Source organism: Camarhynchus parvulus, chromosome Z (genome assembly GCF_901933205.1).
Source record: "Camarhynchus parvulus chromosome Z, STF_HiC, whole genome shotgun sequence".
Lineage (NCBI taxonomy): Eukaryota > Metazoa > Chordata > Aves > Passeriformes > Thraupidae > Camarhynchus > Camarhynchus parvulus.
In genome coordinates this window covers 8993093-9005000 of record NC_044601.1, presented here as the reverse complement: position 1 = coordinate 9005000, position 11908 = coordinate 8993093, and positions in this window count along the sequence as shown.

Below are 11908 nucleotides of genomic sequence, written 5' to 3'. Positions count from 1 at the left end.
ATAACCTCAGATGGATCTTTCACAGACAAGACAGGTCTATTACCCACAGCTGGACAGACCTGTGAGGAACTGGGTGCCATGGCCTGTCCTACACTCATCAGAGCTTCAGGATCAGTGAAGAAATAGGGACAAACATTGATGTGGGTACTCATCATGGAAATGAGAAGTGCCCCAAAGCCAATGTCAGTTTAAAAGGGAAATTTATTACAGATTGCTGCAACTGCACTGCTTAGACACAGTGACCACCGCCTGTTACAAGATGGCTACAGAATGGCACAACTCCGCTGACTCTATATATAAACGGAGACAAATCCATTCCAGCTCCCACAATCGAGTATGTTACAGGTTTCTAAGTGCTGCCTACATATATCTGTGTGTGTCTGTATGTAAAGAACCAAACATGGACTGAATTATCTGCATAGCCACAGAGCAGGAGTTGTGCTCTCAGCGGAGTCTCAGAGTTTTCTCAGCAGGCCTCTGCAGCGAGTTCTGAGCCAACGGGGGCTCTGCTGCCAGCCCAAATCTGCGCTTCCCTTGCCCAGCCTGAGTGCAGCTGGGGCATGTGCTGGGCATGGCCGGAGATTTCCATGGCCAAAATCCTCCTGCATTTACATCTGCTCACGGCTTTGGGTAGCACAAAGCACAGAACACCCATCGCAGCTGACAAATGGCATTTCTTGCACATTGCTACAGCTGCACTGCTGATCCACAAATGCATGAGAATCAATTTCAGTTGAAAACTGTCATTTATTACAAAGTGCTACACCCACACTGACAATAGAGAACTATACAAATCTCAGTTTAGGTAAAAACCAGGAGTTTATTAGATTATTACAACCAGTCCACGTAAAAATATACAAATACCAAATTCACTTAATTAAACTTAATTTATTGCCAAACTCTACTATACACAACTCACTATACACAAAGATCAATTAGGCAGTTAACAACTTAATTTATTATGTATTACTACAAACGTAGAGCCCATACAGAAATACAAAAATATGCATTCCCTCTCTAAATAGCCCTACACTAACAATTCAATAGAGTTACACAACTATACCCTGCATACATCTTTAAATAGAATTAAATACATATGTATATGCACATATATAAATACATATAGAACTATAACAATCTACAGATGTAAATATAGATTAAACATCACATACTACATAAAATACACATATAAGAATATATATATATATCAGTAGATATATAAAGCAAACCTATCTATACCTATACAAATATCAGTCTGCCAAGCTAAATATCCATTCAACTGCATCAATACAAACACAGAGCTATACATCTGGACACATATGTAAATATCAATAAATAGACAGAAATGGAACAACATACATATAAAAATACACATATCTCCCAATACAAATACCAAAATACCTATTTAAAAACCATATACCTATACCTGCATCAATATAAATAGCTATGTTCAAAGCTGTAAACCTAGGAAATAGAACTAATGACAGATATAACAACATCCATGTGTACTTAGATACAAACATACACATACATGTAATTACAAAAATATATATATATAAATGCTTACATATAGACATTACATATATCCATACATATAATTACATATAGACAGAAATATTCCTATACAAATAGCAACCCCCATATGGAAATACACATGTAATAATCCCTGTCCACGTTCAAGTCCGTGTATCTGTAAAGAGCACTGGAAGCAGAGGGATCCCAGCTGCCCCATCTTCAAAGCCTCTCGCTGGGTCTCCTCCTCCCGTGCAGAGCAGCTCTCCTGGACAGGGACAGCAGATGGGACATCTGGCAAGCAAAGGGAACACTGAGTGAGCATGGGGACGTTTCCCTTGGCAGCAGCTGCACTTCCATCAGGGAAATGTCAGAGCCTCCCCAGCAGGGTGGGAAAGAGAAAGCGGCCGAGCGGGCCAGGCTGCGGTGAGCGCAGCCGCGGCGGGACTGTCCCGCAGCCCCGGCAGCCCGGCAGAGCCGGCACAGCTCCCGGGCCCTGCCGGCACAGCTGCCTTGCCCAAGGACAGCCCCTGTGCCAGCCGGGGCAGCTGCGCTGAGCAGCCCCAGCACGGGCAGGGCCCGCTCCTGCCCCGCCGGGCAGTGCCCACGGCCACGGCCCACGGCAGCCTCAGCCCCAGCCTGCCTCCCCGGGCCTGTGGCCTCACCCGGGCTCTCTCCAGGCTGGCAGCAGCACGTCCCCCTTCACTGCTCTTGCTGCTGGCCTTCAGCTCCTCCCTGCTGCCTCCCGTCAGTCTGCGGCTGTCCTCAAGGTCTTCCTGGCAGCTGTGGCAAAAGTGGAGGCTCTGGAATTGCTTCCAAGGCCTGGCAGAGCTGCAGTCCCGGAGCCCTCTGTGCTCCCTGCTGGCCCCCTCCATCCCCTCAGCCCCGCCATGCTCTCGGTGAAGCCCCAGCCCCCTTGAGTTTCTTCAGCCCCTCACAGTCCCCTCACCCCCCTCAGTCCCTTCTGAGCCATCCCGTCCCCCGAGAAACGCAGCCTGTGCCACTTCCCTGTCACCTCAGTGCCACCATGGCCCTCGGCTGCCCCACAGCCCTCAGCCCCAGCAGCAGCTCAGGGTCAGCGTCCCTTCAGCGCCAGCGCCCCCTCAGCCCCCTGTGTCTCACCGTCCTTCCGCAGCTCCTCAGGGGACAGTGCCTGGGGCCAGCGGCAGCTCCCACCGCTCCAGGGACAGCCGGGGCTGCAAGTGCTGCTGCGCCCGGCCCGGCCGCCAGCTCGCACCCAGCACAGGGACAGGGCACACAGGGGGCACCGGGGGAAAAGCAAGAGGTGAAAAAGGCAGCCCAGGGGGGAAAGAGCTAAAAATGCAGCCTAGGCCTACACCAACAGCAACCTATCCATCAATCTCTCCATCTAAACATTCCTATTCCTCTTACTATGTAACTATACATATTTATAAATGTAACTTCATAGATATATACATATTTTTACTCTAGACATATAAAAATCTAACTCTGAAAATCTATAAATGTAAATATATAATAAAATATAATTATATCCCATCTCTATACATATCCACATTTAACTATACAGATCTATCCATATATGTCCATATAAATAGAACACTATCAATTATAAGTGGAACTATAAATACTACTAAATAGAACCATAGAAATCTATAAACATATTTACAAACAGAGGAGTTCTACCTGCCCGATGGTCACAGGCTCTCCCCTGTCTCTTCCTGCCATGCAGGGCAGCCCTCCTGCAGATGTTGCTCACATGGCATCTGGGAAGCAAAGGGAACGCTCAGTCAATATTGGCCCTTCTGCACCTTTCCCTTGGGCAGCAATTGTCCTTCTACCAGGGGCTGTCAAAGATGGCCTGAAAGGCACACTCTCACTTGGCAATTTGAAGCAATCTGCCCTTCAAAGAACAGGGACCATTCCAAGTGTTCAAAAGGGTGTTTCAAAACATTGAAGTATCTCGATAAAGTCTCAGCCCCTACAGTGCAAAGGGCACCCAGGAGAGCTTGAAACACAGACAGTCCCAGCTGCCACAGAGCAGCCCAGCCCTGTTCTTTCTCTGGGCTGACAGAGAGACCTCAGTCCTCACTGGAAGGGCTGAAGCTGAAGGTGCTGGCAGCTGAGTCATGAACCAGCTCCATTACCTGGCATCTACAACCTGCCCTCTGCAGTGAGCAGCAGCTGCTGCAAGTCGACCATCAGCTCTGGCAGGAAGGGCTGGGAGGGACAGAGCTCCCTACGAGGCCTGCAGGCTGCACCAGCTTGGCTAAGGAATGGATCCCCAGTGCTCTCTCTCTCCTCTTAGGCCTCCCTAATCAGGGGTCATTCAAGCTTTTCCTTTTGTTACTGGAGTTACCGTGATTTTTCAATTGCTTGGCCTCTGATGCTCAGCTCCTTGTTTTTCTTGTGGGCCACGACCAATACCAGCAGACTGGTAGTAAGTACATTCAGTCAGTGCTTTGGACTTCTACCCTGACTTTTTGCTCTTTTTTTCCCCTGCTCCTTCAAGGGTGGCTCAGCCTGGCCTCCGGCACTGGCAGCCTGCAGCAAATTGATCCAGCAACTTCAGCACAAACTGGGACACGCGGCTTGGTGACACAAGTCCCACCAGGTCAGGTTTATTCCCTGCTCTCTTGCCCCAGCAGAGGACTCAGTGTCAGAGCCTCTGCAGAAGCGGGGAGGGCAGGGCTCAGGCAGGCTGTGCCAGTGCAGGATTTGAACTCAAGGCACCAGGAAGCACCAGCCCTGCTCAGAGCAGCCATCTCCCAGCTCTCTAAACCAGTGTGGGCTCTGTCCTTACCAGGCTCCTCGGGCTCCTGGCAACTGTTCCTGCAGCTCTCATTTACCATTTCCGGTCCAGGCCCCCCAAATTTTTTTTTTTTTTTTTTTTTTATAATGTTTAAGATGAAGTCTTCCCTCTGCTGCCAGCTCTGTTCACACGCTCCACAGCCCTGAGCACAGCAGTCTCATCCAGGCTGCAGCTTGGCAGGGACAGCATGGGAACACACATCTCTTCCCACAGAGATGCCCAAGAGCAAGGGGACTGAGCTCTGCAACGTGGACAGCAAGACTGGTCAGTTTGCCCAGCTGAGGATTTCCCAGATGGAAACTGGACTGCAGGCAGCAGCTTCCTGAGAGGACAAGAGAGCTGCAGCTGCAGCCCAGCCCCAGCCCCGGCTCTGGCAGCGCCTACACGCACGGCAGGGCTCACACAGCAGCAGCAGCTGCAGCCCAGCCCTTGCTTTGCCTTGGCCTTCCCACCCAAAAGAGGCACAGCCCACATCTGCTGCTGCAACAGAGGCACCTCTGGCATGCCCCTCCCTGCACGGGACACTTGGCCTTCAGTGCCAATTCTCCAAACACTCTTCTCCTCTTTCCCATCAAACAAAGCCTCTTAGAACCTACAAAGCTTCCACTTCCTCACCACAAATGCCCCTGCACCAGGGATTCTTCCCAGGAAAAGGAGCACCCAAACTTGGCCATCACCTTTCACCCTCATTTAAGGGCTATCCCCCTTTTTCATTCCCTCTTCTTCTGGAAATCTTCTTTTACCAAGCAAATCCTTCCCTGTTCCTTCACAGCTGAACTCAAGAAGCCTTTGCTTCTCAGCCATGCAACAACATTCACAAGCTCTCAGTCCAGCCCCTTTCTTCCCTGCCCAATGCAGTTACCTGAGCAGAGGAAGAAAACATCTCCTCCAGTGTCTCAAGCACCATGTCCAGATCAGGTGGTGGCAATTCCTCTTCCCCAGGAGTATTCCACAGCCAGCTGGGGGCTGTCCATGCTGCAAAACCTGCACTGCCAGCTGGAGTGCTGGGGGCTGAAGTGTCTGGGGGGCTGCAAGAATCCAAACACATTGGTCAGGCTCCATAATGTGTCTTTGGGACGCAGAGCTCTAGTGCTGCCTTGCATCAAACATCACAGGAAGCACACAGCAACCTCAGTTCCAGAAATGTATTCAGACTTCCCGGGGTATTGGAGGAGTGAGTTCTTCCTCTTAAAAATATTTATCCTAATTGACATGTACATAGATTAAAGCATGGACTGGAAATCTGATATAGACACACATACAAACACCTTATAATCACAGCCTTTTGCATTTTCCCAGCAGCTTTGGGATTTGGCTACATTTGAGTTTCTCATCACAAAGGACCACAGAAAGTGGATTCACCCAGGAAGAGCCCAGATCTGCAGACACACACACTGAAATTAAACTGTGAGTTTTTCCTAAAACCATCCTTGTGGGTGAGGCTGTATTCTGCAGCTGCAGCTGTTGTGGGGCACACAGAGCTCATTTCAATGGCACGGCTTGATTTGCAGGGCAGACAGTCTTAAACATCTGCAATATCCTATCAGGGTCCTAGTTTGGCTTCATTCAAAGAAAGAGGAGAGTGCACCTTACACTGAGCACTTGTTAGGTAATATCTCACCTTGCCCTTGTACCCCTCCAGAGAGGCTGTCTGCAAAATGCCCAGAACACCCTCCAAATCTGCAGCAAGGACAGGAAAAGCAGGCAGAGAATCTTTCTGTTTTCAATGTCCCCCTTCCTAGTTGACTTGACACTTTCTACCTGATTCTCACTTGAGAACTACCCATGAGAGAGCACTGCAGGAAAATACTTTAAAGGGTCATTAACCAGGACCTGCTTGGAAAGCAAGGGTAGAAACTCTTTCCCTACCTGATGGGCTGAGGGCTGGCAACTGCTGCTCTGAAGATGTGCAGCTGCTCATCTCTGGAGAGGCCATGGAAGGGTTGTGATGGTCCACAGGAACCAGAGGAACGATGAGCTCAGGTTGGCATTTAAGATCCATGGGAGCCAGTGGAATGATGAGCTCATGGCTGAATTGAAATTTGCCTGTGCCTGGCTGCTGCCATGAAACCCCAAGAAGTCCAGATGTGGCAAAGACTTTCTTGGGAGATGTTAGGAAAACCTCAGCCTCCTGAGCACCTGCACTTAGCCCGGAAGGGCCTGGAGGCAGCTCTAAACCCTCAGATGAGGCAGCAGCGAGGTCGCGGTATGAGAGCGCTGTGTAGCAGTGAGAGAAGAAGAAAGGAAGCAAAGGGAAGGCTGGGTAATTATTGGTCTTTGGGTGTTTCCCTTGGCAGCCACTGTACTTCTGTCAGGGAGAACAAAAGCTCCCATCCTCCCAAGCAGAGCGAGAAAGAAGAAAAAAAAACCCCACATGTTCTGGAGCTATTCAACTAGCAGTTCCTCGTCTACTGAGCTCTCCCCTATTCATTCAACTGTCTGGGAAAACTGTCCTGCTGCCCAGCCCTGGCAGGAGGCAACTGCCAGAAACCCAACTGCCAGGTCTTTTCCCCAGTGCCCCAGAGGGACAGGAGGCTCCCTCCAGCTGGCCGTGACCAGGACCGAGCCCCCGGCTCACACACACTCACGGAGAGCTCCCCAAGCATCCCAGGGCAGGGCAAGGAGCAGCGCCAGCCACGGCGCACGGCTGGGCCAGCTGCAGCCGAGCGGGCCAGGCTGCGGTGAGCGCAGCCGCGGCGGGACTGTCCCGCAGCCCCGGCAGCCCGGCAGAGCCGGCACAGCTCCCGGGCCCTGCCGGCACAGCTGCCTTGCCCAAGGACAGCCCCTGTGCCAGCCGGGGCAGCTGCGCTGAGCAGCCCCAGCACGGGCAGGGCCCGCTCCTGCCCCGCCGGGCAGTGCCCACGGCCACAGCCCACGCCACCTTCCTCGCCCGCAGCTCCCGCCCCGTCTCACCGGCTCTGGGCGGCTGCCCGGCGGGGAAGGAGGGCACCGCCCGCTCCGCGTAGAGCTGCTGGAAGCGGCTGGGCTGGCGGCTGCGCACCTCCAGCCCCGCCGCCAGCCGCTGCCTGTTGGCCCTGGTCAGGCGCTTGATGCGGAGCAGGAGGTCGGGGCGGTCGCGACGAAAGTTGGTGTTCCTGAAGTGGAGCCAGCCCCCGGCATCGCCCAGCTCATCTGAGCCAACCCAGCCCGGCACCTTGTGGAAGCCGTAGAGGTTGAGCTGCCGCACGAAGCTGCCGAAGTGCGTGGCTTGGAAGGAGTCCGGGCTTGGTCCCGGCCCCCCAGCGCCCGCCCGTGGGCGTCGCCCGGGCTGAGCAGCTCCTGCTCGAAGAGGGAGCGGTCGATGAGCAGCCCCTGGGCGCGGCGGTCCCAGCGCACGGAGCGGACGCGAGGGCTGTTCACCAGGCGCCAGAGCTTGGCGGGGAAGGTGCTGGCGCTGAGCCCGGCGGGCAGCGGCAGCTCCGCCATGGCCTCGATCGCCGACTGTGGCCACAACGCCCGCAGCGCAACGGCCGCGGCTGCGCCGGCGGCGCGCGGCCTGAGGGGGGCGCTGCGCTCGGCCCCGCGCGCGCCCAGCGCGGCCCCGGCGCGGGCCGGACTCGGCGGGGACGAGCGCGGCAGAGCCGGGGCTGCGGGCACAGCGCGGGCGGGGCGGCTCCGGGGCTGGCCGGGCTCGGTGCGAACCCCCTCTTTCTGTGGCTGTGTGAAAAACGCCAATCACTTGTTTTCAAAATTTTAAAAGTTTAATAGTAATTTAAAAAATGGTTATTAAAATAGTGATACAATTGGAGTAATAATAATTTAGACAAGCTAGGTTAGGACAATATGAGACAATAAAGACAAAGAGTTACGGACGTCCGGGTACCTTTTTTCCAGACAGCACGGCCCGGCAAAAAAAGGACACACTTTAACAAAGGAATAACCCCTTAAGAATAATTGCCTGTTGCATATGCATACACTTCATACATGATGCATAAATTGTATTCAAATACAGGATTTCTGTCTGGTCATCATTAACTTCTTCCCTTTAAACCTACAGCGCCAGAGAGGCTGAGAGGAGCTGTTTCTTCTGATAAGAGGGCAATAAATTCTTTTATTCTGAAAGATTTAGGTGGCTGTTATCTCATTGTGAGTCTTTTTCTTTTAAACAAAACATCTTACATAGCATAGTTTCTATTTTAACAATTTTTTATAACCTAAAACTATACAGTACTTAAGAGAATTAATACAGCATTACTTTCTAACACAACACATATAATACTCATTTTAATATTTGCAAAAAGCCAATCATAAAATACATGCATTTCTCACAGGCTGCAGTCATCCTTCTGCCTTTGTTTTGCGGCACAACCCCAAAGCAGCAAGGCAAGCGCAGTAACTTTCAGAAAGGTCTAAAGTGAGAAATCCCATCAGAAACTCTTGCTCTTTGTTCAGTGAAAGTGTGTGTTCTGCATAGCCGAAGTCAGGAAAAAGGTCTTAGTCTAAATAGCTTCTCTATTTTGGTTGGGGTTGCAAACAGTTCCTCATTTCCAAGCAGAAAGGTCAAATGGGAGAAGGGGAAATGATGAAGAGACTTGAAGACATTCTTTTGGACACACCTCAGCCCCTCAGTGTCCTTCCTGAATTGTGGGGCCCCGAACTGGACACAGCACTCGAGGCGTGGCCTCTCCAGTGCCGAATGCAGGGGGACAATCACTGCCCTGGCCCTGCTGCCACACCATGGCTAGCACAGACCGTGTTGCCCGCATTCACCACCTCCGACGCCTTTCCCGCCCGCTCCGGCCGGGACACGGCTCCATCCAGCGGCGGGCAGGGAGGCGGCCGCGCTGCCGGGGCCGCGTGTGGGCGGGGCGGCTCGCCGGCGCCGCCATCCTCGGTGCGAGGGCCGGCGCCGGCGTGAGGCGAGGGCAAAGCGGCGCGCCCGTGACGGGTGAGAGCGGAAGGGCGGCCGGACGAGGCGCTGGTGGGTCTGTGGGGACGGCCGGGGCCAGGGAGGGGCGGGAGGTGGCCGTGTGGAGGCCGGAGGGGTCGATGGGGGGCTGGAGGGAGGGTGCTGGGGACAGGGCAGGACCCCCGCAGGATGTAGGAGAGCGAGGAGGTGTGGGAGCGGCTGCCGTGTGAGGGAAGCTGAATCACAGAATCGGTCGAGTTGAGATCACCCTGTGCAATCCCCCTGCCAAGGCAGAGTCACCTGGAGCGGGTGACAGAGGAACACATCCAGGTGGGTTTGGGATGTCTCCAGAGGGGGAAACTCCACGCTTCCCTGGTGTCAGGAAATCCGCAAACGTTAGGCTTTATGTCCAAAAAGGAGACAGAGGAATCCTTCACCTTTATTTGAATAAAGACAGGGAGTCCACCGGGGCACATGGCGGTGGGGTTTTCTCTCTCAGGGTTTCGGAGGGTGCAGCCTCCTTTCATCCTGAGCTCCCGGCTGCATGTTGCCCTCTGCCTTTCCGCTTTGACTGAGGTACAGCCTTCCGAACCGCCTACCCCATATCCCCCCTTGAACCTCCTGTTCTACCCCAAGGTTCCGAAGTTCAGGCTTGTACAGACCCACTTGTCTGTCTCAGGAGCCAAACTGTCTGAGCAAACCTGCTCTCCAAAGTCAGTAGAGACATTAAGACCCTTTTCAAAGACGTTATCACCCATTCAGTTATTTGTAAAGACATTAGCACAGATCTTTCCTCTCAGTTCCTCCTCTTCTTATTTCTTGGTTTGTCTTTACAAACGTTAGTTATTATTAACCCTTTTTCACAACATGGAGCATTTGAAACACCCCCTGCTGACTTTTCCACGTCTTGTCCCTGCAGCAGGTGTGGCAAGTAAATACAGAGAATAAAGTAGATAATAACAGTTCATATTAACCCATTAATCACTAGAAGTCCTTGTCCATCGCTACTGATAGCCGAGGTCTCCCATCTTTTTCTTCCAGCTGAGAAGTCCAAATCTCCAAGGCTTTCGAGACCTTGACTCAAGTGGGATGGGTCCATCCGTGTTCAGCTCTCCTGGCTGCTCTCTCTGCAGTCCTGCTTGGATGTTATGAACAGCAAAGTCCAAAGGCAGCATCTGTGCTAATTGGGCTTCCTGTCAAAAGAGAGTTCACAAAACATGGTATCCTGAACACATACTGGTTTAAATATACATCTTCTCCTCCCTGCTACCTTGAAAATGAACAAGCTAAAAATCCCAAACTATTAAAAGGGGCATAATCGCATATTTCCTCAGCTTTGGCTCTTATTCTTGCCAAAGCTAATGGCAAAAGCCATACCCATGGCGTCTTAGGTTCTGTTACCAGCTTCAAAGGGTGTTTATTCCTCCATTCATCCTTTCTACTTGACCTGAATTCTCAGGGTGCCAGGGAATATGGAGGTCCCACTGAAATCTCAAAGCAGCTATAATCCCTTGAAAGATCCCCCTGTAAAACAAGCTTCCCCCGTCCAAGTCCACTGCCTTCACAATCCCATATTCAGAAACCATTTTTTAACTGATTGTTAGGAATAAGTTGTGTAGTTATTGGCTTTTGCTATTATTGACTTTAGTAAACTATTTTGATACAGTACAGTTTGTAATATCTATTTAACTGCCTTTGATACAGTAGAATTTGTCAGCCTTTTATGGTTAATACTCTAATACCCGTGTAGATTGTATATCTTGGTGTGATATATATTATAGCTGAGGCTCTGACAAAATATTAAAATAGAGGCTATGTAATGTGTATTATGTTATGAACAGAATTTGGGTAAATTTTATTTCTGTAGAAAAACTAAGTTACAAAATTTTTAGACCTGGAGCTGCTGCGGCCGTGTTACTTGTTATGTTAATTACAAGTCGTTAGAGTTAATAGTTCTCTTTGTATCGGTAAAACCCTGCCCTAAGGCAAAGGTACCGCTCCCAGTCAGGGAGAGAAAAGGACATCAGAATATGCAGATTTTGAGAACCAGTGTACCATGGGACGTATTGAACTTATAAAAAAACCCCAAAACAACGAGCCAAATATAAGATTGAGAAATTAGAGTGATTCTGGGATGTGAGGAACAGCGTGCTGGACCTGCAGAGATGTTGGGAGACCTTGGTGCCCCTCGCCCTGAGTGCAGAAGCTGACTGAGACCAGGACCTGAAGCCGGGAAGCAGGGAAAAAGCGGAAAACATCGGGGTCCCGCCCAGACGTTCCTGTGAGGACCGGACCCTCCCCGGCTTTGCCCCTCGTGGACAAAGCTGCACATCCTCCTCCTCTGAGCCACGCTGGAAAGAAGACGGAGACTGCAGACCCGTCGAGCTTCCCAATCTTGAGCTGATCACTTTTAATAAAGGCATTAAAAGGAGAAAAGTCTCCTGCCCTGAGTGTTTATTTCATATTATAACATTAACTTTTGCAGAAGTAATTGTAGCTTTACTTTTGTAACTAACTGACAAGTAGTGAAGCTAATGTTGATAGGAAGTACTTGTAAAAATGGCTACAATGTCTGTATGATAAGATAACTGAAAAGAACCAGGCAAGGAACACCGAAAGAGCAAGGACCCTTTGGTTATCAATAACTCTAACCACACACCAGGGGGCCTCTTGAGGAAAAGAAAGGCTCTCAAAATTACATCTGCTTTGTGCCATGTACTCTTAAGAAGTTGAGGTCAGGGGTTGAACTAAGAGAA